Below are 20,281 nucleotides of genomic sequence, written 5' to 3'. Positions count from 1 at the left end.
CTCGTGCTATGTAAAATCACAGCACAGGTCGACAGGGGACATGCGCATGCGCCTCTTCTTCTTCTCTGGACAGAACACAACGGAACTCTGTAAGAGAATGTTTAACTGAGCCGGCCACATCACTCATGGCCTCTGACTTGTTCCTTCCCTAATAAGAGCTATAAAATTATATATTATTATACAAAGATTGTTACAGTTTTTGCAAAAAAAAAAAAAAACATCTCCGCTTAGAGAACATGGCGATTAGTGCTGCTTATTACTGCTAACAAGCATTTTTCTGGGCGAAAGTGCATTTTGAATTACCAAAATTAAGCTGCTTAACATTAATAGCGGCGGGATTAATGGTCCGCCAATGTGAAGCGCTCTGATTACAGCAGATTTTTTTTACATTTCCGTGAAATAAATAAATAAATCAGCAATGAAATAAATAAATATATAGGGTACTTGTACAAATTTCAGCTCCTGCTCGGAATTCAATCTCGCTCAGCGTCGCCGTTTTCAGCAGGTTCGCCTGCACATTGTTCTTACCCGTTAAGCTCTAGTCGAAACAAGAAACATTTGCTTAATAGCTCCTGAGAGTGCGGAGAAATATTATGTTTGTCGAGGCATGTCTGAGTGTTGGTATTAAAAGGAGCGAGCGGGTGACACTTTGTAATAAGAGAACGGTGAAGAAAATGGGTTTTGTTTCGCGGTGAAACTTTGTTGAAATGCAACGTGAACTTCTCTGGGACTTAGCGAACGTCCGACCGATTTCCGCGTTCCAGACTTTGTTCTGAAGTTCTTGCGGTGGCTACATTGTGTCTTTATTAGGAAAACTTGTAACAGGCCAGGTCAGGTGTGGGGTAAACACAAGAAGAATTGGATTATAAGAGGCCTCATGACAATTAGACAAAGGAGACTGAAGGGTTGGAATATTTCCGAAATACGTGGGGTGAGCGGCAGGGCCTTGTCTTGCTAGGGGTGAATTCATGTCTTTGTTCAGAAAATATTTTAGCAACTTCTTTTACTGATTCCCCATACACTGCCTGCTGCCTATTTAAAGAAAAAATAATATGGTGTTGAAGTAAAATTGTGTAGGAAATAGTTGAGGTCACAGAACTATATGTAAATATGTAAAAAGCAAAACTCTTTTTTAGATTTGATAGAACATAAAAAGTAAACAAAAAGCAATAATATAACAGAAAAAAACAGCCTAGTGCATGCAGGGGCATATTTACCACAAGGCAAACAAAGCATTTGCCTAGGGCACCATTTTTCAGGGGGGCAGCATCGCCCCCATGGAAGAAGGGACGGAAGAGGGGACACATGCGGCTTGTGGACCAGGTGGGATCTGAGAGAGGCTGCGGGCTGCTTGACACTTGTTCCCGGGGATGTCCAGGGCTGTGAAGGTGAGTGTCTTTCTCTCTTTCTGGGAGGGGAGTGGCAGGTGGGATCTGAGAGAGGCTGCGGGTTGCTTGGCACTTGTTCCCGGGGACGTCCAGGGCTGTGAAGGTGAGTGTCTTTCTCTCTTGCTGAGAGGGGAGTAGCAGGTGGGATCTGAGAGGCTGCGGGTTGCTTGGCACTTGTTCCCGGGGATGTCCAGGGCTGTGAAGGTGAGTGTCTTCCTCTCTTGCTGGGAGGGAAGTGGCAGGTGGGATCTGAGAGAGGCTGCGGGCTGCTTGACACTTCTTCTCGGGGATGTCCAGAGTTGTGAAGGTGAGTGTCTTTCTCTCTTGTTGGGTGGGGAGTGGCAGGTGGGATCTGAGAGGCTGCGGGTTGCTTGGCACTTGTTCCCGGGGATGTCCAGAGTTGTGAAGGTGAGTGTCTTTCTCTCTTGCTGGGTGGGGAGTGGCAGGTGGGATCTGAGAGGCTGCGGGTTGCTTGACACTTCTTCTCGGGGATGTCCAGAGCTGTGAATGTGAGTGTCTTTCTCTCTTGCTGGGAGGGGAGTGGCTGGTGGGATCTGAGAGAAGCTGCGGGCTGCTTGACACTTGTTCCCGGGGATGTCTAGGGCTGTGAAGGTGAGTGTCTTTCTCTCTTGCTGGGAGGGGAGTGGCAGGTGGGATCTGAGAGAAGCTGCGGGCTGCTTGACATTTGTTCCCGGGGATGTCTAGGGCTGTGAAGGTGAGTGTCTTTCTCTCTTGCTGGGAGGGGAGTGGCCGGTGTATGGGGGCAATGGTAGTGGAAGGCTTTCTCAGATGTGGAGGGGGCTGTGGTGTTGTTGGTCAATTTCCGGGGGGGGGGGCATTTTTGTGTTGCCCAGGGCAGCACAAAACCTAAATATGCCGCTGAGTGCATTATCTTTGGCACAATTTATTGAAATAAAAGTATGCTTACCTTATACTCACAAACTTGGTTCAGGATAGGCTCATAACACGTAACTGAAGGAACTTCGACCAAAGTCCCAACCCATGGCCTTCAACAGATACAGATGACACCTGAAGATGTGCAGCTGATGTTGAAGTGTTTCAAGGTTTACCCCTCTTCATCAGAGATTAGGAATCTGACACATGCCATCGGGTGTTATCCATATCTATTGAGGGTCACGGTGTCAAGACTCACATCTAAACCTACATCCTCTGCTGTGTCTGGCGATGTTTTGTCTTGCTGAGCCACCTGGAATGTGGGATAGCTCCCTAGACAGTTCCTTGAATGATCCTGCCTTGAACCTTGTTTGTGGTAAACCTTGAACTCCTCCCATGCACTTCCTATTAAAGCCCTTCTTTTGTCTTTCCTGTTTACCAGATTATTGTGCTCCCTCCAGCCAATATCTTCCCCCTGTCATTCCTACTGCCATCTGTATCTTCGCTACCACTTGTTACCGACCGTTGGCTTGTTCCTCGACTATGTTTCTGCTTGATCCCAACGTGCGACTACTTTTTGGCAAGCTTTAGGCTTGTTTACTGACTACACTTCTGCTGGCTCCCTACCAACTGGTGGGATGATCCTGAGGACCACTACTTGGTACTAATAAGGAGAAATTTCCACCATCAGGAGCTCTGGTGAATACCAGTTAGTACTTAGACCCCGCACCTCGGGTGAGCCCATCTCATGCACCAGGGTGACCTGCTTGTATACCGTTCCTGCTGGTCAGTGAGAGCCTCTCTACTGCTATAGTTACTGGTCTTCAAGCCTGACCCTAACCTTGACACACGGGTTGTGGCTTTGGTCAAAGTTTCTTCTGTAAAATGTTATGACCGTAACACCCATCCAAGTTTGTAGGGTATATAGTGATTATGGAGTTTGATTTTATTTTCAACAAATGGTACCACAGATAATGCAGTAGGCTTGTGCCTTATTTTCCTTATTGTGTAATTTTCTGGATTCCCCTATCTGAAGAGGGTTGTAAAGCCTAAGAAGCATTGGGTGACCTAGGAAGACACATGCCAATTAGACGATTATCTGTGTTGGCCACAATACCATTTATGTCCACCATATCCACCACACCTGAGTGAAGAAGAAGTCAATTGGTACAGAAGGTTTTTTTCCCTAATTCTATATTTTCTTCAATCTAAAACCTTACAAAATACTTTTGAGCTCAAATATTCCTAAACCACTTCAGGAGTTTGGATGTGAAAAATAACACCCCAAATTTTTCAACAAGGTTTCTAGGGTAAATCTCCTTTGCCCTGTTTTTTGTCCCCCCAGTGCAACTCCTCCAATCATTATTGTCAACGCTAAGCCCCAAGCAACCATGCAAATACTCCAAGAGAAAACTGTGAAATCTGTTATTACTCAGTCCAACTGTCAGACTGATCCATCCAAGGTACAAAACCTTAGATGGATCGATCTGGCTGTTGGATCTAGTAATAAACAGGTTTGAGGCTTCTAGTACACTGAGCAGTTCCCATTTCTTCTCTTGGAATATTTGCAGTCTTCTCTTGTGACTACAGGCAACCAGGTCCTGTCATTGATGGTGGTGTAGAAATAGGAGCCTGAAGTGTAGTATCTTCTTTCTTCTTACCTAAGCAGCCATGTAGGTCTTCCATTCTCTTCCTCTTGTTTGTCTTTAGCGTGCACTGGAAATACTGGGAGGTAGACCTACGGCATACTATATGATATATATTTACATGTGCTGTGGTATATATTCTTCACTTTGATCTAGCATCACAGCCCCCTGGGAAATGTGCTTCAGAGGCCAACAGTATTGAGGAGAATGGTCATTTTTATTCACTGTTAGTCTTTAAAATGTACGTGTTGAGGTGTAATATATAGCAAAGCATCACGTATACTTATTATTATACCTCCAGGTTCCTGCAGAGTCCAGAGCTTATTTGAGATTTTGTCAGGCCATATTGTTGAGAATTTTGGATAGACAAGGTGCTAATGAGTTGTTGTAGGCCGTCTGCTGTGGCTTGATCCTTGTTGTTCCTTAAGCAATTTCTGACTTTCGGATAAGAACCACGACCAACAATATTCTTTTAAGCTATCTGCAAGGGGGGAATTCTTCCCAAAGACCACAAATATGAGGAACATTCTTCCCAATGAGCACAAATGTGAGGAGAATTCTTCTTAATGAGCACAAATGTAATGAGCATGTTTCCCACTGGCCACCAATGTAAGAAGCATTCTTTCCACGGAACACCAATGTAAGAAGCATTCTTCCCACTGGCCATCAATGTAAGGAGCATTCTTCCCACTGACCAATAAAAGGAGCATTCTTCCCACTGGCCACCAATGTAAGGAGTATTCTTCCCACTGGCCATCAATGTAATTAGCATTCTTTCCACAGACCACCAATAAAAGGAGCATTCTTCCCACTGGCCACCAATGTAAGGAGCATTCTTCCCACTGACCAATAAAAGGAGCATTCTTCTCACTGACCACCAATATAAGAAGCATTCTTCCCACTGATCACCAATGTAAGAAGCATTCTTCACACTGACCACCAATATAAGGAGTATTCTTCCCACTTGCCATCAATGTAATTAGCATTCTTTCCACGGACCACTAATAAAAGGAGCATTCTTCCCACTGGCCACCAATGTAAGGAGCATTTTTCCCACTGACCATCAATATAAGAAGCATTCTTCCCACTGATCACCAATGTAAGGAGCATTCTTCCCACTGACCACCAATGTAAGGGACATTCTTCCCAATGACCACCAATGTAAGGGACATTCTTCCCAATGACCACCAATGTAAGGAGCATTCTTCCCACTGACCACCAATGTAAGGAGAATTCTTCCCACTGATCACCAATGTAAGGAGCATTTTTCCCACTGACCATCAATATAAGAAGCATTCTTCCCACTGATCACCAATGTAAGGAGCATTCTTCCCACTGACCACCAATGTAAGGGACATTCTTCCCAATGACCACCAATGTAAGGAGCATTCTTCCCACTGACCACCAATGTAAGGAGAATTCTTCCCACTGATCACCAATGTAAGGAGCATTTTTCCCACTGACCATCAATATAAGAAGCATTCTTCCCACTGATCACCAATGTAAGGAGCATTCTTCCCACTGACCACCAATGTAAGGGACATTCTTCCCAATGACCACCAATGTAAGGAGCATTCTTCCCTCTGACCACCAATGTAAGGAGAATTCTTCCCACTGATCACCAATGTAAGGAGCATTTTTCCCACTGACCATCAATATAAGAAGCATTCTTCCCACTGATCACCAATGTAAGGAGCATTCTTCCCACTGACCACCAATGTAAGGGACATTCTTCCCAATGACCACCAATGTAAGGAGCATTCTTCCCACTGACCACCAATGTAAGGAGAATTCTTCCCACTGATCACCAATGTAAGGGGCATTCTTCCCACTGACCATCACGCTTATATAGTGTGAGGTGTGGCTATAGTAATTGTAATCAGGGATTTATTTCAATGTTGAAAAGGCTGAGGAAGCTTGGTGGAATGTTTTGAAAAAGTGTTTCAAGTTGCCACAGTGTACGCAAGATCAAAATTAGAAAAGGCCTTGACTTCGTAATGGGATTGAGATTCAATGACGCCAAGCAAATGCCTGTTCTCTACTCTAATGTAAATGAGGCCTATGGAAGAAACCCGACCACCTTTTTACCCATCGTCCGCAGGCAGCCTGTGAAATCTTTTCTTCTTCTGTGCAGGCGGTGCTTGTCTTTCCCAGCATCCCTTGCATGGGGCTCAGACAAGAGGACTAAAAGTGAAATGTGTTAATCAGATAAAGAAGACTCCTAAGTGCCTGATCCTGGCAATCCCTCCATTAACAAATTGCTCCCTGCCACGCTGACCTTTCCGTGATATTCGGGCACCTGTTGTCTATGTCGGATCTCATCTGAGGAGTCTAAGAGCGTGAAAATCCCCCATTCCATTATCGCCAGCTGCAGCCCCTCTCATCTTCTCGGCTTGTGTTTGTTATATCATTGACGGATAAAGTCTCATAGCGCTGTAGACCGGCCCTTTCATAAGCATCACATGTGGCTGGGATGGGGTTACAGAACAATCATATTATACTTAAGGAAAATATTACACTAAATAGCTGTTTGGATATTTAAGAAATCTCTTTAATAAAAAGTTCTGAAAAGATTTTGTTTCCCAGCATTTGCTCTACTAATAGCCAAAAATGATAGAATTGCTAACAAAAATTGCTGAAAATGCTAAATATTAAGGGGTGCGTTTAATAAAAAATGTGCATAGCTGTCCATCCATTGAAGCTGCATGTAAATGTGTTATGTTCAAATGGGGCAAAATTAAACATTCTCAGGCTCTATTCTCTGCAGGCTGTTAGTCATTAACTGCTTCCGTGCCACCCTATAGCAGAAGTACTGATACAAGGCGGCACGGGTGCGCAAAATCACGTATATACATGTGATTTTGCAGTTCTGGGTAGGGGAACCTACTCCGCCATTTGCGGCCTCAGGTCCCGGACAGTGATTACTCACTGGCACCCTGTGATCGCCGAGTATCTCCGACGGGCGAGAGACCGGTTGTCAGGAATGGACTCACCTGCCTTGTGGGCTGCAGTACCAGGGCTGGCCAGCGGGTGCTCTCAACAACCAGAGGTTCACTTTGGCAATTAGCCATCACCTGGGGCTGATTGCAGGTGTATTTAAGGGATGGCCAGACCTGCAGTCTGGGCCTTGGTGTGTGTTTTTCCATGGGCCCCTGTATCTTGTAACCTGCGGTCCTGTTCCTGTTTCTGCCTCTGCCTGACTTGTTGCCGACCCTGCCTGATCCTGACCTCTGCTGACTTCTCCTGTTTTGATCCCTGGCTTGTGACCCTGGCCATTCTCTCCACCTGCTCCTCCTGTACCTACCTGCCTGATAGTTATCGACCCGGCCTGCCTGATTACGTTGTGCTCTATATGTGTATGTACCTGTGTATCTGTATCAGTTTAGGTTTGGGTTTGTTTCACCTTGTTGTATGTATTTGTGTTAGCTTGGGGTTTGGTGCACTGCGTTTATGTTTGTATTGTTAGTCTTAATAAATTGTCTTGTTTTATACCATATCTGACGCCTGCGTTTCCCTGTGTCAGTCCACACACTTCTGGTCACACCCGCATCCCTGACACCGGTGTATAAACAGCACAGATCTCTCCCCTGTCAGCTCCTGCACACTGCTTTGTATGGCTCTGCATAGCTTTCTCTCTTTCTCTCTCTCTCTCTCTCTCTCTCTCTCTCTTTCTCTCTCTCTCTCCCCCCTCCCTCCCTCCTACTGACACTTACGACCGGGACCTGGCGTTCCGCTATTGGGCTCTGAGGAAAGGGTCCCCGGGCTTGGGGCTGCTCAGTCCAAAATGCCTGGGCCTATTTTTGTCTCAGTCCGGGCCTGCCAGTGGCCATGGAGGGGATTGGAACACCTGAATCCAATGATTGCAAGGGCTGGCCCAATACTTTTGCCAATATAATGTATTTTTCAGGACCACTGTCACCTTTTTCAACGTTTTTGAGAAATTGCCCGGAGTGGCTTTGACCTGTAACCTGATGAAACCCTTAGCACTAACATTTCTTTATAAAAAAAGATAAAATATCAATAAATTTGAACTCTTCCAAACAGAACGGTTACATTTTCCACATTGTGTGTTTTCACCAGTCTGAGCTTTTTTATTCAGGTCCAGATTATGAGGCGTTGATGAGTGAGCCGTTCGCCATAATACCGCCGTGCTCAGCCCAGTCCCTGCGTGCCGCAGCCGAGGCTTCATATGACCCTCATTACATTATACACCGGCCTGAACCGAGCCGCCGGGGATCCCAGACTGCCACTAATTTCTGTTGTTCTTTCCAGGCCTTTCTAAATGGAAAACCTCAACTTCAAAGCGTCAGTAAAAACCCGCTAACATTCTTTCATCTGATTCTGTTACAGTGTAGCGAGGACGATGGACGTGCCATGTGATGAAGAAACAAGGCGAGTCTGGAGGAAAATTAACCCCTGAAAAGAAGTGTATGGAGCTATTTTATGTATCTTACTTTGTTATTTATCTTCATGACTTAAAAAATATTAATTTTATTGTTTTTTTTTCTACTTTTTGGTCTGGTAAGTAATACACAGGGGTGGACTGACCATTAGAACACTCGGGCACTGCCCGAGGGTCCGGGGTCAGTAGGGGGCCCCATGAGATGCCCCTGGTACCTTTCATTGGCTTTTTTATAGGCTTTTTTGGGTGTGGGCGAGGACACAGGGGCCCCATGATCCCCTATTGCCCGGGGGCCCCATGAGTTGTCAGTCTGCCCCTACTAATACATGTTCATTTTGAGTATATCATATCAACCGCATGCATCCACATAGTAGAACAGTAAAGGCAGCAAACAGACATAAGCAGTTCATTTCATTCCAAATCAAAACTCAGACAAAATTTTCATTATTTGGAGATCTGGATGAATTTGAATAGTAACGAATTTAAATGAATCCAAAATAACAAAACTCATTTTTATCCAAAATTCGAATCAAATTCAAAAACAATTTTGAAATAGAAACGTATTCCTGACTATTGTTGATATCCTTCATAGGCTATGTGCACTAGTGTTAAAATAGAGCTGGCTTCCAAAATTTGAATTTCAAAAAGAATAGAATGAAACAGGATACAATAGAATAGAAAAGAGTAAAACAGAAAAGAAAATAAAAGAACAGAATCAAATGGAATAGAAAATAAAGGAATAGAATAGAAAGAAAAGAATAGAACATAATAGAAAAAATATATGGAATATTCTCTTCAGGGAAGCCTATCCTGCCCTCAGCTAATAATGGAATCTTCTACTCTTCCAACCAGTCCATCCCCCAAAGTTACTACCTTTTGTATCACTAGCCCCTCCCTCTTAGATTGTAAGCTCCCAGGATCAGGGCCCTCCTAGTCTTCTTATATTGAACTGTATTCTTGCTGTACTGTCTCTCGTTATATTGTAAAGCGCTTAGCAAACTGTTGGTGCCATAAATCCTGTATAATAATAATAAAAAATAATATATGTAATACATTAGAATAGAATAGAATAGAATAGAACGAATAAAGCTGTCTTCTGAAATTATTATTATTATACAGTATTTATAAAGCGCCAATAGTTCGCTCAGCGCTGTACATTACAGAGGGGGACAGAACATGTGACAGAACAATACCAATACAATGCAAAACATGAGGGGATCGAGGGCCCTGTTCTTTCGAGCTTACAATCTAGGAAATTTAAATTTTGAAAAGATTAAAATAAAATAGAATAGATTAGAAATGTATAGAGTTAAACAGAATAGAAGATAAAAGAACAGAATAAAATAGAGTAGAAAATAAAGAAATAGAATAGAATAGAAAATAAAAGAACAGAATAGGAAAATATATAGACTACATTAGAATAGAATACAAAAAAAAAGAATATGTCTGTCTTCCAAAATTAAAATTTTGAAAAGAATAGAATGAAGCACAATAGAACAGAATAGAAAAAAATAGTTTAAAATAGAATATAATAGAAAATAAAATAAAAGAACAGAATAAAATAGAATAGAAAATAAAGAAACAGAATAGAAAACAATAGAATAAAGAAAGAATAGAAAATAAAAGAAAAGAATCAAAGAAAATAGAACAAATAGATTAGAATAGAATAGAATAAAACAGATGTTTTGCCTCCCCTGGTCCCTCCTTCCCCCCTTATCAACATGCTAATGAAAGTATCACATAAAGCCTTTCCATGTTCATTACTACATACCTTATTGTAGACCCAGTGATGACATTGTTGGATCTCCATGCTTCTCTATGCAATGCAGGCAGATCATGGTTGGTGGGAGGGGCCAGAATGGTGCCTTAGTAAACCTCTCAAGAGCCCTCAGCCCTAATGCAAGTAGTAGGCTGGCTCTTGGGAGGAGCTATGCAAATATTAAAATGCCTTGATGGGTGGCTGTCGATCTGAAGGAGAGGGTGTTGATAGGAAGACCACCCTATAACTAATGCAGGCCATACACGGTTCGAATTCCAATGATTTTTCGTCCAAAAATCAAAAACGTCGTTCGCTCTGTAATCTGATGGCGCCATCAATGATTTAGAAAATTGGCCAACCAAGTCTTAAAGTTCACCCCATATAACAGGCAAAACTTCTGTTCCTTCCAGGTCATGGCTCGTGCGCATATTCTTTTCGGAAAAACGATCGTACGATTTGACCATCATTAAGTCGAAAATCAGTAGTTTTTCACAAATTTCTCAACATGCCCAATCACCGAAAAGGAGAGGAACCATGAAAATCAGCCGGTGCCATTGAGCCACTAACAGAGTGAAAATCAGCCGATTATTCATAGGTCCGATTTTCGGCCGAAAAATCGGTCGAATTTCGACCCATGTATGGCCGGTCTAAGCCCTACATTAGTGCTCAATATGTCAGTTTGAGGAGCCTGTGTCCAGTGGGATGTTGTCGCTCAAAAACGACTTGGCAGTGGCGTGGCCCCTTCTTTAGAATAGAGGTAAAAGCTATTCGTAAAGTATATCACTCTTTGGTGGATGGTGGACCTTAGTCGTATGACTAAACATTACGTGAGGGCAAAACGTGTTAGGGGAGGAGCCTGTGTCCAGTGGGGTGTTGCTGCATGAAGAGGAATAAAGTTTGATTTTTCAAAAACCTCTTTTTAGTGGTGCAGCTCATTCTTTGAAATAGTGGTGGATGCTATCCAACGCTTTGGAAATTTGAAGGATGTTAGTCATACGACTATGAATTATGTCAAGGCAAAACAGGTCCTCAGCGGAGCCTGTGTCCAATGGGATCTTGTTGCCCAAAGAGGATTAAAGCTTTTTTTTTTTTTTTTTTTCAAAAAGTGCTTGAAATTTGCATGGCCTGTTCTTTGGAATAGTGGTGGATTCCTCCTCCCATGCTCGTCTCCAGGACTTCTCCAGAGCTTCCCCCATCCTCTGGAACTCTCTACCCTAATTTATCAGACTATCGCCTACTCTGCTCACTTTTAGGCGATCTCTGAAAACCTTTCTCTTCAGGGAAGCCTATCCTGCCCTCAGCTAATAATGGAATCTTCTACTCTTCCAACCGGTCCATCCCCCACAGTTACTACCTTTTGTACCACTAGCCCCTCCCTCCTAGATTGTAAGCTCCAAGGATCAGGGCCCTCAAATCCCTCTTGTATTGAACTGTACTGTTACTGTATTGTCTCCTGTTATATTGTAAAGCGCTGAACAAACTGTTGGCGCTATATAAATCCTGTATAATAATAATAATAATAATGATAACAATGCTGCTTGTATATCACTCTTTGGACTAGTGGTGGATACTTTCCATATATCATTCTTTAGAATAGTGGTGGATACTTTCCATATATCATTCTTTGGAGTAGTGGTGGATACATTCCATATATCATACTTTGGACTAGTGGTGGATACTTTCCATATATCATTCTTTGGAGTAGTGGTGGATACTTTCCATATGCCACTCTTTGGAATAGTGGTGGATACTTTCCATATATCATTCTTTGGAGTAGTGGTGGATACTTTCCATATATCATTCTTTGGAATAGTGGTGGATACTTTCCATATGCCACTCTTTGGAATAGTGGTGGATACATTCCATATATCATTCTTTGGAATAGTGGTGGATACTTTCCATATATCATTCTTCGGAATAGTGGTGGATACTTTCCATATATCATTCTTTGGACTAGTGGTGGATACTTTCCATATACCATTCTTTGGAATAGTGGTGGATGCTGCTTCTATATCGCTCTTTGGAATAGTAGTGGATACTTTCCATATACCATTCTTTGGAATAGTGGTGGATACTTTCCATATATCATTCTTTGGAATAGTGGTGGATACTTTCCATATATCATTCTTCGGAATAGTGGTGGATACTTTCCATATATCATTCTTTGGAATAGTGGTGGACGCTTTCCATATACCACTCTTTGGAATAGTGGTGGATACTTTCCATATATCATTCTTTGGAATAGTGGTGGATACTTTCCATATATCATTCTTCGGAATAGTGGTGGATACTTTCCATATATCATTCTTTGGAATAGTGGTGGACGCTTTCCATATACCACTCTTTGGAATAGTGGTGGATACTTTCCATATATCATTCTTCGGAATAGTGGTGGATACTTTCCATATATCATTCTTCGGAATAGTGGTGGACGCTTTCCATATACCATTCTTTGGAATAGTGGTGGACGCTTTCCATATACCATTCTTTGGAATAGTGGTGGACGCTTTCCATATACCACTCTTTGGAATAGTGGTGGATACTTTCCATATATCATTCTTCGGAATAGTGGTGGATGCTTTCCATATGCCATTCTTTGGAATAGTGGTGGATGCTTTCCATATGCCATTCTTTGGAATAGTGGAGGATGTTGGCTATATAACTAAGCCTTATGTTAGGGTAAAACATATCAGTGCCTGTGGATCCATTTGGATGATGTTACTTGAAAAAGAATAAAGCAAAAAGTGCATGGTAGCGGTGCAACTTGCCCATTAAATTAGTGGTGGATGTTATTCGGGAGTGAGGCAGTTTGGCCTGGGCACCCATGGAAAATTCCGGTAAGAACAAATCATCATCCTCAGAGTGGAGCCATCTTTTGGCTTGGACAATGGATTTTACCTGTTTGTATGACTAAGTCCTACATTTTGGCGAAATGCCCAACCTCTATGTGGCGAGATGTTCCTCAAAGAGAAATAAAGCATGTGTGTTAAAAAGCAATGCTTGGCAGCGGTTGGGTCTGTTCTTTGAAACAGAAGTAAAATCCATCATCAGGGTTCTGCACCCTCCGTATGTCAGGTTCAGAGAAGGCCGGACAGTCTGGTTATGCCACTCCGGGATGAAAGCATGTCACTATTATTACAAAGTGTCACGTAGCGGCAGAGGATGAGGCCTCCACATCTGTCACGGCTCCTCTACAATATATCTGACCTGTGACGGGTCTGTGAGAGAGAGATGATAGATGAAAGTTGTCTGGAAGAGCTTCTAGACAAACACAAACATTATCCATTGTGGCGGAGACTTCTTTCATCTCCGAAGAAATGATGGCAAAGTGACAGTGAGTAATCTTTCTGTTATTTGTAGGATCTGTACCAATTATCTTATATCCTGATATCCCACCAGAGATATGCACTGTAAATGCAAGCATGGGTGTAACTACAAATCATGGGGCCCCATGGTACAAATTTGATGGGGCTAGCTCTTTCTGTATCAACATCAACTGTGACAATCCTGTCATTGATGTAAAATATCCTAAATCAAGGAGAAGCAGCTGGAGAGCTGTCAGCATATTCAGTACATTATCAGGGGGAAGGGATCAGCTTGGGTTCGAGGTAAACCTATGTTAGGCCAAACCTGGAATTAAGCTGTACTTGCAGGGCCAATGAGTTGAGGTGGAGAAGTCTCCATCCCGTAGCTGCATGCGCACAAAGAGGCATCACTGGTACAGGGGCGGACTGACAACTCATGGGGCCCCCGGGCAATAGGGGATCATGGGGCCCCTGTGTCCTTACCCACACTCAAAGCACACCCAAAAAAGCCTATAAAAGGTACCAGGGGCATTTCATGGGGCCCCCTACTAACCCCGGGCCCTTGGGCAGTGCCCGAGTGCTCGAATGGTCAGCCCGCCCCTGCACTGGTATAAAGTGTAACACCTAAAAACCCCAAATGCCGACCTCCACGACTAAGTCCTGTGGGTGGGGCAAAACGCGTCAGTGTGTAGCCTGGAAGGAGTCGGGCTGAAGATGTTTTCACTTGTCTGACCCTTAGGGTTTCTCTGAAGAGTGGCGTTTGTGTTTTCTTCTCTTCATGTACGTATATCGAGCCGGGACGGACTCTCTCCTCAATGGCACCCTACTAGTGTGAGTCATTGGAGTTAACCAGGATGAGAATCTGGAGTGGCACCCTAAGCTTTCTCATGTTGTAGGCACCTAAAAGGGAAATTCTGTTTATCCTCCTCCTCCCCCCTCTGCTCCTTATTGTAAACTTTTTCTTTTTTTTGGGTGGGGGGGGGGGGCGAGCGGGTACCTAGTTTTGACAGGTACCCACTTACATGTCTGCTGGGATCGCCTAGGCAATCTGGTTGGCAGTTCAGATGGACCATTCATATTCCGTTTGAAGTGGCTCAGCTCACACATGTGCAGTGGGGAGCTGGCTGTGAAAATGCAGTGAGTCACAGCCGGCTTCCCACAGTCAACATGGCAGTACCAGGGACATGAAGACCGGAGAAGAACCAACTTGGTTGAGGACAGCATTGGATCCCTGGACTGGTAAGTATCTTTTTATTAAAAGTCAGCAGCTACAGTATTGTATAATATTGGAATATTCAACTTTTAATTTTTTAAACCTGACTGAAGCTACTCTTTAATATAGCCACAGGGCCATGGGCCCGGCAATGGCAGCCTACTTCCATAGTTGGCCAAACTTGGGTTTACACCAAACCTAAGCTCACCTCTTCTAGGGTACAGTGCTTTGGACAGAAGTTCTAGTTATAGTAATAATAATAATATCCATAATGATATTTTATATGGTGACGGGGCACTATTTCTCCCAGTGACACCAACAATGGAGCATTATTCTTATCACTGACACCAATGATGGGGCGCTATTCTATCCACTGACACCAACAATGGAGCATTATTCTTACCACTGACACCAATGATGGGGCGCTATTCTGTCCACTGACACCAACAATGGAGCATTTTTTCTTACCACTGATGGGGCAGTATTCCTCTCAGTGACACCAACAATGGAGAATTATTACTTCCTCTGACACCAATGATGGAGCATTATTCCTACCACTGACACCAATGATGGGGCATTATTCCTACCACTGACACCAATGATGGGGCATTATTCCTACCACTGACACCAATGGTGCAGCACTAGTCCTACCACTGACACCAATGATGGGGCACTGTTCTTTCCGCTGACACTAATAATGGAGAGTTACTCCTACCATTGACACCAATGATGTAGCATTATACCATCCACTGACGCCAGCGTCAGAGTATTATTCCTACCACTAATATTAATGATTGGGCACTATTCATACAACTAATACCTATGATGGGGCACTATTTCTACTATTATACCAATGATGGGACACTATTCATCCAACTAATACCAATGACGGAGCACTATTTCTCCCAGTGACACCAATGATGGGGAACTATACTTTCCACTGACACCAACAATGGAGCATTATTCCTACCACTGACACCATTCATCCAACTAATACCTATGATGGGGCACTATTTCTCCAACTAATACCAATGATGGGGCACTATTCCTCCCACTGATACCAATGATGGGACACTATTCCTCCCACTGATACCAATGATGGGGCACTATTCCTCCCACTGATACCAATGATGGGGCACTATTCCTCCCACTGATACCAATGATGGGGCACTATTCCTCCCACTGATACCACTGATGGGGCACTATTCCTCCCACTAATACCACTGATGGGGCACTATTCCTCCAACCAGGGGCAGACTGACAACTCATGGGGCCCCCGGGCAATAGAGGATCATGGGGCCCCTGTGTCCTTGCCCAAACTCAAAAAAGCCTATGAAAAAGGTACCAGGGGCATCTCATGGGGCCCCCTATTTACCCTGGGCCCTCGGGCAGTGCACTAGTTTCCAAATGGTCAGTCTGCCCCTGCCTCCAACTAATACCAATGATGGGGCACTATTCCTCCCATTAATACCAATGATGGGGCACTATTCCTCCCACTGATACCAATGATGGGGCACTATTCCTCCCACTGATACCAATGATGGGGCACTATTCCTCCAACTAATACCAATCATGGGTCACTATTCCTCCCACCAATACCAATGATGGGTCACTATTACTCCCACTAATACCAATCATTAGGTACTATTTCTCCAACTAATTCCAATAATGGGGCACTATGTCTCCAACTGTATACCAATGATGGGGCACTATTTCTCCCTCTCCTACTGACCACAGGCATTATGTATTTTTTTTACTCCCACTGACCACCAAGCCTCAAACATTGTATACTCCCACTGATGCTGGGACATTTTCTACTTTCACTGGCCACGGTCGGGCCTATCCTACATTCTGAAGGCCAGTAAGCTGGCCCATGGTTTAGAGGGTTTGGAGACCCCAGCTCTATCACACCAATACAAGCCTCTTTGTAGAGCTACAAACCTCAATTGTCTTATAAGGTTTTAGCAGAGAAGGTTTAGGGCCCAGGGTGTGTTTGGTACTCCTGGCACAGTTGATGGTGAAGGCATGGACACCTTGCTAACCCGCATTGACCACTATGTCATTCTGTGTCTGTATCCCTCCTCCCCTTGAGTGTCTTTCTTTACACTTTTGTCTCCACTGTCTCCCGTCTCCCCACGTCTCTTCCTTCCAATCTTTAGCCGTGAAGCTAAAAGCCGATATCTAAGCAGCCCCAACTGTCTTTTCATTATGAGGTTTTTTTTTCCCTGCCAGTTCTGTTTCCTCACACCTTTGAAGGCTTGCGCTTTCCACAGGGAAGATGATGCACGGCGAAAATAAGCGAATCCGACAAAGAAATTTCCATCAACAACCTTGCAAAATTCCCTCGTCAGCTCAGAAATGACAAGCCGAGCTGGCCCATCTATCTGTCTCTCAAGGGAGGGAAAAGTGAAATAAATCCTATTGTTTCCTGTATGTATCAATCACGATGAAGCTTTATCCATCGCCGCTTCGAAAAAGTCACGCTGGCCCGGCGTGCGATGGAGGCACTCCGGGCTGAGGGGTATCAATCTCCCTGGAAGCAACATCAGTCAGATAAAATTGTCACAGCGGACGTCTGTCTGTCTTGTGAGATATTTGTCTGGGTGACAGCCGGATCTATAATCTGCTGTTCCTTCCCTGAAATAAATGAATGTTCAGCTCAGTCTATCCATCAGATCATTAATGTGGCACGGCGGTGCGCAACATACAGCGTCCGTTCTTCCAATATCCCCCAACAGTGCTCCGGAATGAGTTCAGCTCCATTATTACTCCTGATCCAGGAAGAACCTACAAGGTCAGCACCGCTATGTAGTAAAAATGATTGATGGGATGGCAAAAGTAAATTAAAGTAAGTTATACAAACTTTTTTTTTTAAATTCATCACTTGGGATGAGATTTGGGTTCGTGTTGGACGTGGGTTCAAGGAGAACACAACCTGCTTTCACTGAACTAATGCAATTCATCCGCCTATGTTCCCAATTGCCATAATGTAAACAGACAGCTGGGGATCCCTGGTGACATCACTGGCCAAATTCGGTCACTGATCATTATTGGTCAATAATGTTACCCATATTTGGTCAATTACATCACGCAGAGTATGCACCAAATATGGTCAATGCTGGGGATTCCAGGTGACATATTTGACCAAATATATTCAATGAACAAATTTGATTATTGACATCACACAGAATTCCCAGCACTGCGGTAATGTAAGCACAGTGCTGGGGATTCCAGGGTGACGTCAATGACTAAATTTGTTCATTGAATATATTTGCTCAAAGATGTCACCCAGAATCCCCAGCATTGACCATATTTGGTCCATATTTGAATAATGATGCCACCCAAAATTCCTGGCACTGCAGTAAACTAAACACAGCGCCAGGGACTTTGGTGACGTCAATGATCATATGGGGTTAATGACATCACCTGGTATGCCCAGTATTGACCCTAGTTTGTCCATATTTGGTCAATGACATCACCCTGAATCCCCGGAACTGCAGTAATGTAACCACAGTGCTGGAAATTCCAGGTAACAGCCATGACCACGTTTGTTTATTGAATATATTTGGTCAAAGATGTCACCCGTACATTGACCATATTTGGTCAATATTTGGTCAATGACATCACCCGAAATCCCTGACACTGCAGTACACTAAACACAGCGCCAGGGATTTCAGTGACATCAATGACCATATTTGGTCATTCGTTGACCATTTGTGGACAATGAAATCACCCGGAAACCCCAGCATTGACTATATCTACAGTCAGGCAAGTACCGTTCTCCTGGCAATCGCCAAACCCAGATACGTCCATCAGATTGGCAGACAGAGAAGCATGATTGGCCACTCCAGAGAACACGTCTCCACTGCTCTAGAGTCTGGTGGCGGCACGCTTTACACCACTGTATCCAACGCTTTGCATTGCACTTGGTTATGTAAGGCTTGGATGCAGCTGCTTAGCCATGGAAACCCATTCTATGAATATTTAGTAGCCAGGAAATGTCACAGATGGACTTATTGCACAGGTGGCCACCTATCACGGGACCACGTTTGGAGTCACTGAGCTCCTGAGAGCAACTCATTCTTTCACAAATGTTTGCAGAAGCAGTCTGCATGCCTAGGGGCTTGATTTTATATGCCTGTGGTCAGGTATGGACTGGCCATAGGACATTTGCTTGGTGGGCCAGGGTTGCCTAAATAGGAGGGGTGGCACATAGAGGAACTGGGCCATGCATTTCTCAGTTCCTTGGAACACCCAAATTCAATAACTTGGAGGGCTGGCCCAATACCTTTGGCAATATACTATAGATACAGATAGGACTGGGACAAGGAAAAGGCAGGAAGGGACATTGCATTGGGCACAGTGTTGTCATATTTAGGTAGGATATTTAAACACAATTAGATAGCTACATACAGGACTGGGACAAGGGAGGGGCAGGAGGGACAGCTGCCTGGGGCACAGAGTTGTCACATGGGGGAGGAGGGGAGCAGTATGCAGGGGCGGACTGACCATTTGGAAACTCGGGCACTGCCCGAGGGCCCGGGGTCAGTAGTTATCACTGTACTGAACGCTTGTAGGCAGGTGCAGCTAGCTAGTCTGCCACTAGGTGGCTCTGCCCCAGATTGGTGTCTGGTTACATACAGAAGTGTCATCAGGTGCTAGGCCCCTTTTAGTTTCAACCCTCTGGTAGTGATGTCATGGGTGAGTCAGGGTCAGGGGCGGACTGACCATTTGGAAACTCGGGCACTGCCTGAGGGCCCGGGGTCAGTAGGGGGCCCCATGAGATGCCCCTGGTACCTTTTTCATAGGCTTTTTTGAGTTTGGGCAAGGACACGGGGCCCCATGATCCCCTATTGCCCAGGGGCCCCATGAGTTGTCAGTCCGTCCCTGGCCGTATGCCATCCAAACCCATCCAGACCTCCATCAGTGTTGGATTCACACAGGATCTGATAGCTCACCTCTTGCTTCTGTCATTTGTAAACAGAAACCAGCAGAGGAGATCTTCACCCTCTCTCACTCTCATGTCCTCTACCAGGGGTGGACTGACCATTTGGAAACTCGGGCACTGCCCGAGGGCCCAGGGTCAGTAGGGGGCCCCATGAGATGCCACTGGTACCTTTTTCATAGGCTTTTTTGAGTTTGGGCAAGGACACAGGGGCACCATGATCCCCTATTGCCCGGGGGCCTCATGAGTTGTCAGTCCACCCCTGTCCTCTACAGCTCTGACTGAAGACATCCATTGCATAACATGGCAGAGGAAGCAAGTAGTGGAAGCCCTTACATAGGCTGAAAAAAGTCCACCTAGGTCAACCAACCTAACAGAAGAAAAAAAAAAATAATCAAAACTTTCCATATACTGAATTCTAAACTCAATGGAAGTAATTGAAACAAACTCAATGGAGTTGATTCAAGGGAAGTAAAAAAAAAAAAGCCCTATGAAGCATGGTCCAATGTGCTCTGGGGGAGTTGAATAAATTACCTGTTCCCCCCAAAGGCAATCAGATATTCCACGGATCCACAATCTCAGGGGTTTTTTAAATGAAAATATCGAAAATCCCTTTTCAAATGACATTAAGATGTTACCATTTATAGGAGATTTCAGTGATTGGTTTTAGATCTACTTTAATCCAGAAAAGCATCTTCTTCTGCTGCTCAGTCCACGCTTCCTTGTCCT

Source organism: Staurois parvus, unplaced genomic scaffold (genome assembly GCF_062004578.1).
Source record: "Staurois parvus isolate SC_StPar_1 unplaced genomic scaffold, SC_StPar_1.0 ptg000591l, whole genome shotgun sequence".
Lineage (NCBI taxonomy): Eukaryota > Metazoa > Chordata > Amphibia > Anura > Ranidae > Staurois > Staurois parvus.
The sequence above is the reverse complement of the archived record's forward strand: the minus strand, read 5'-3'. Positions refer to the sequence as shown.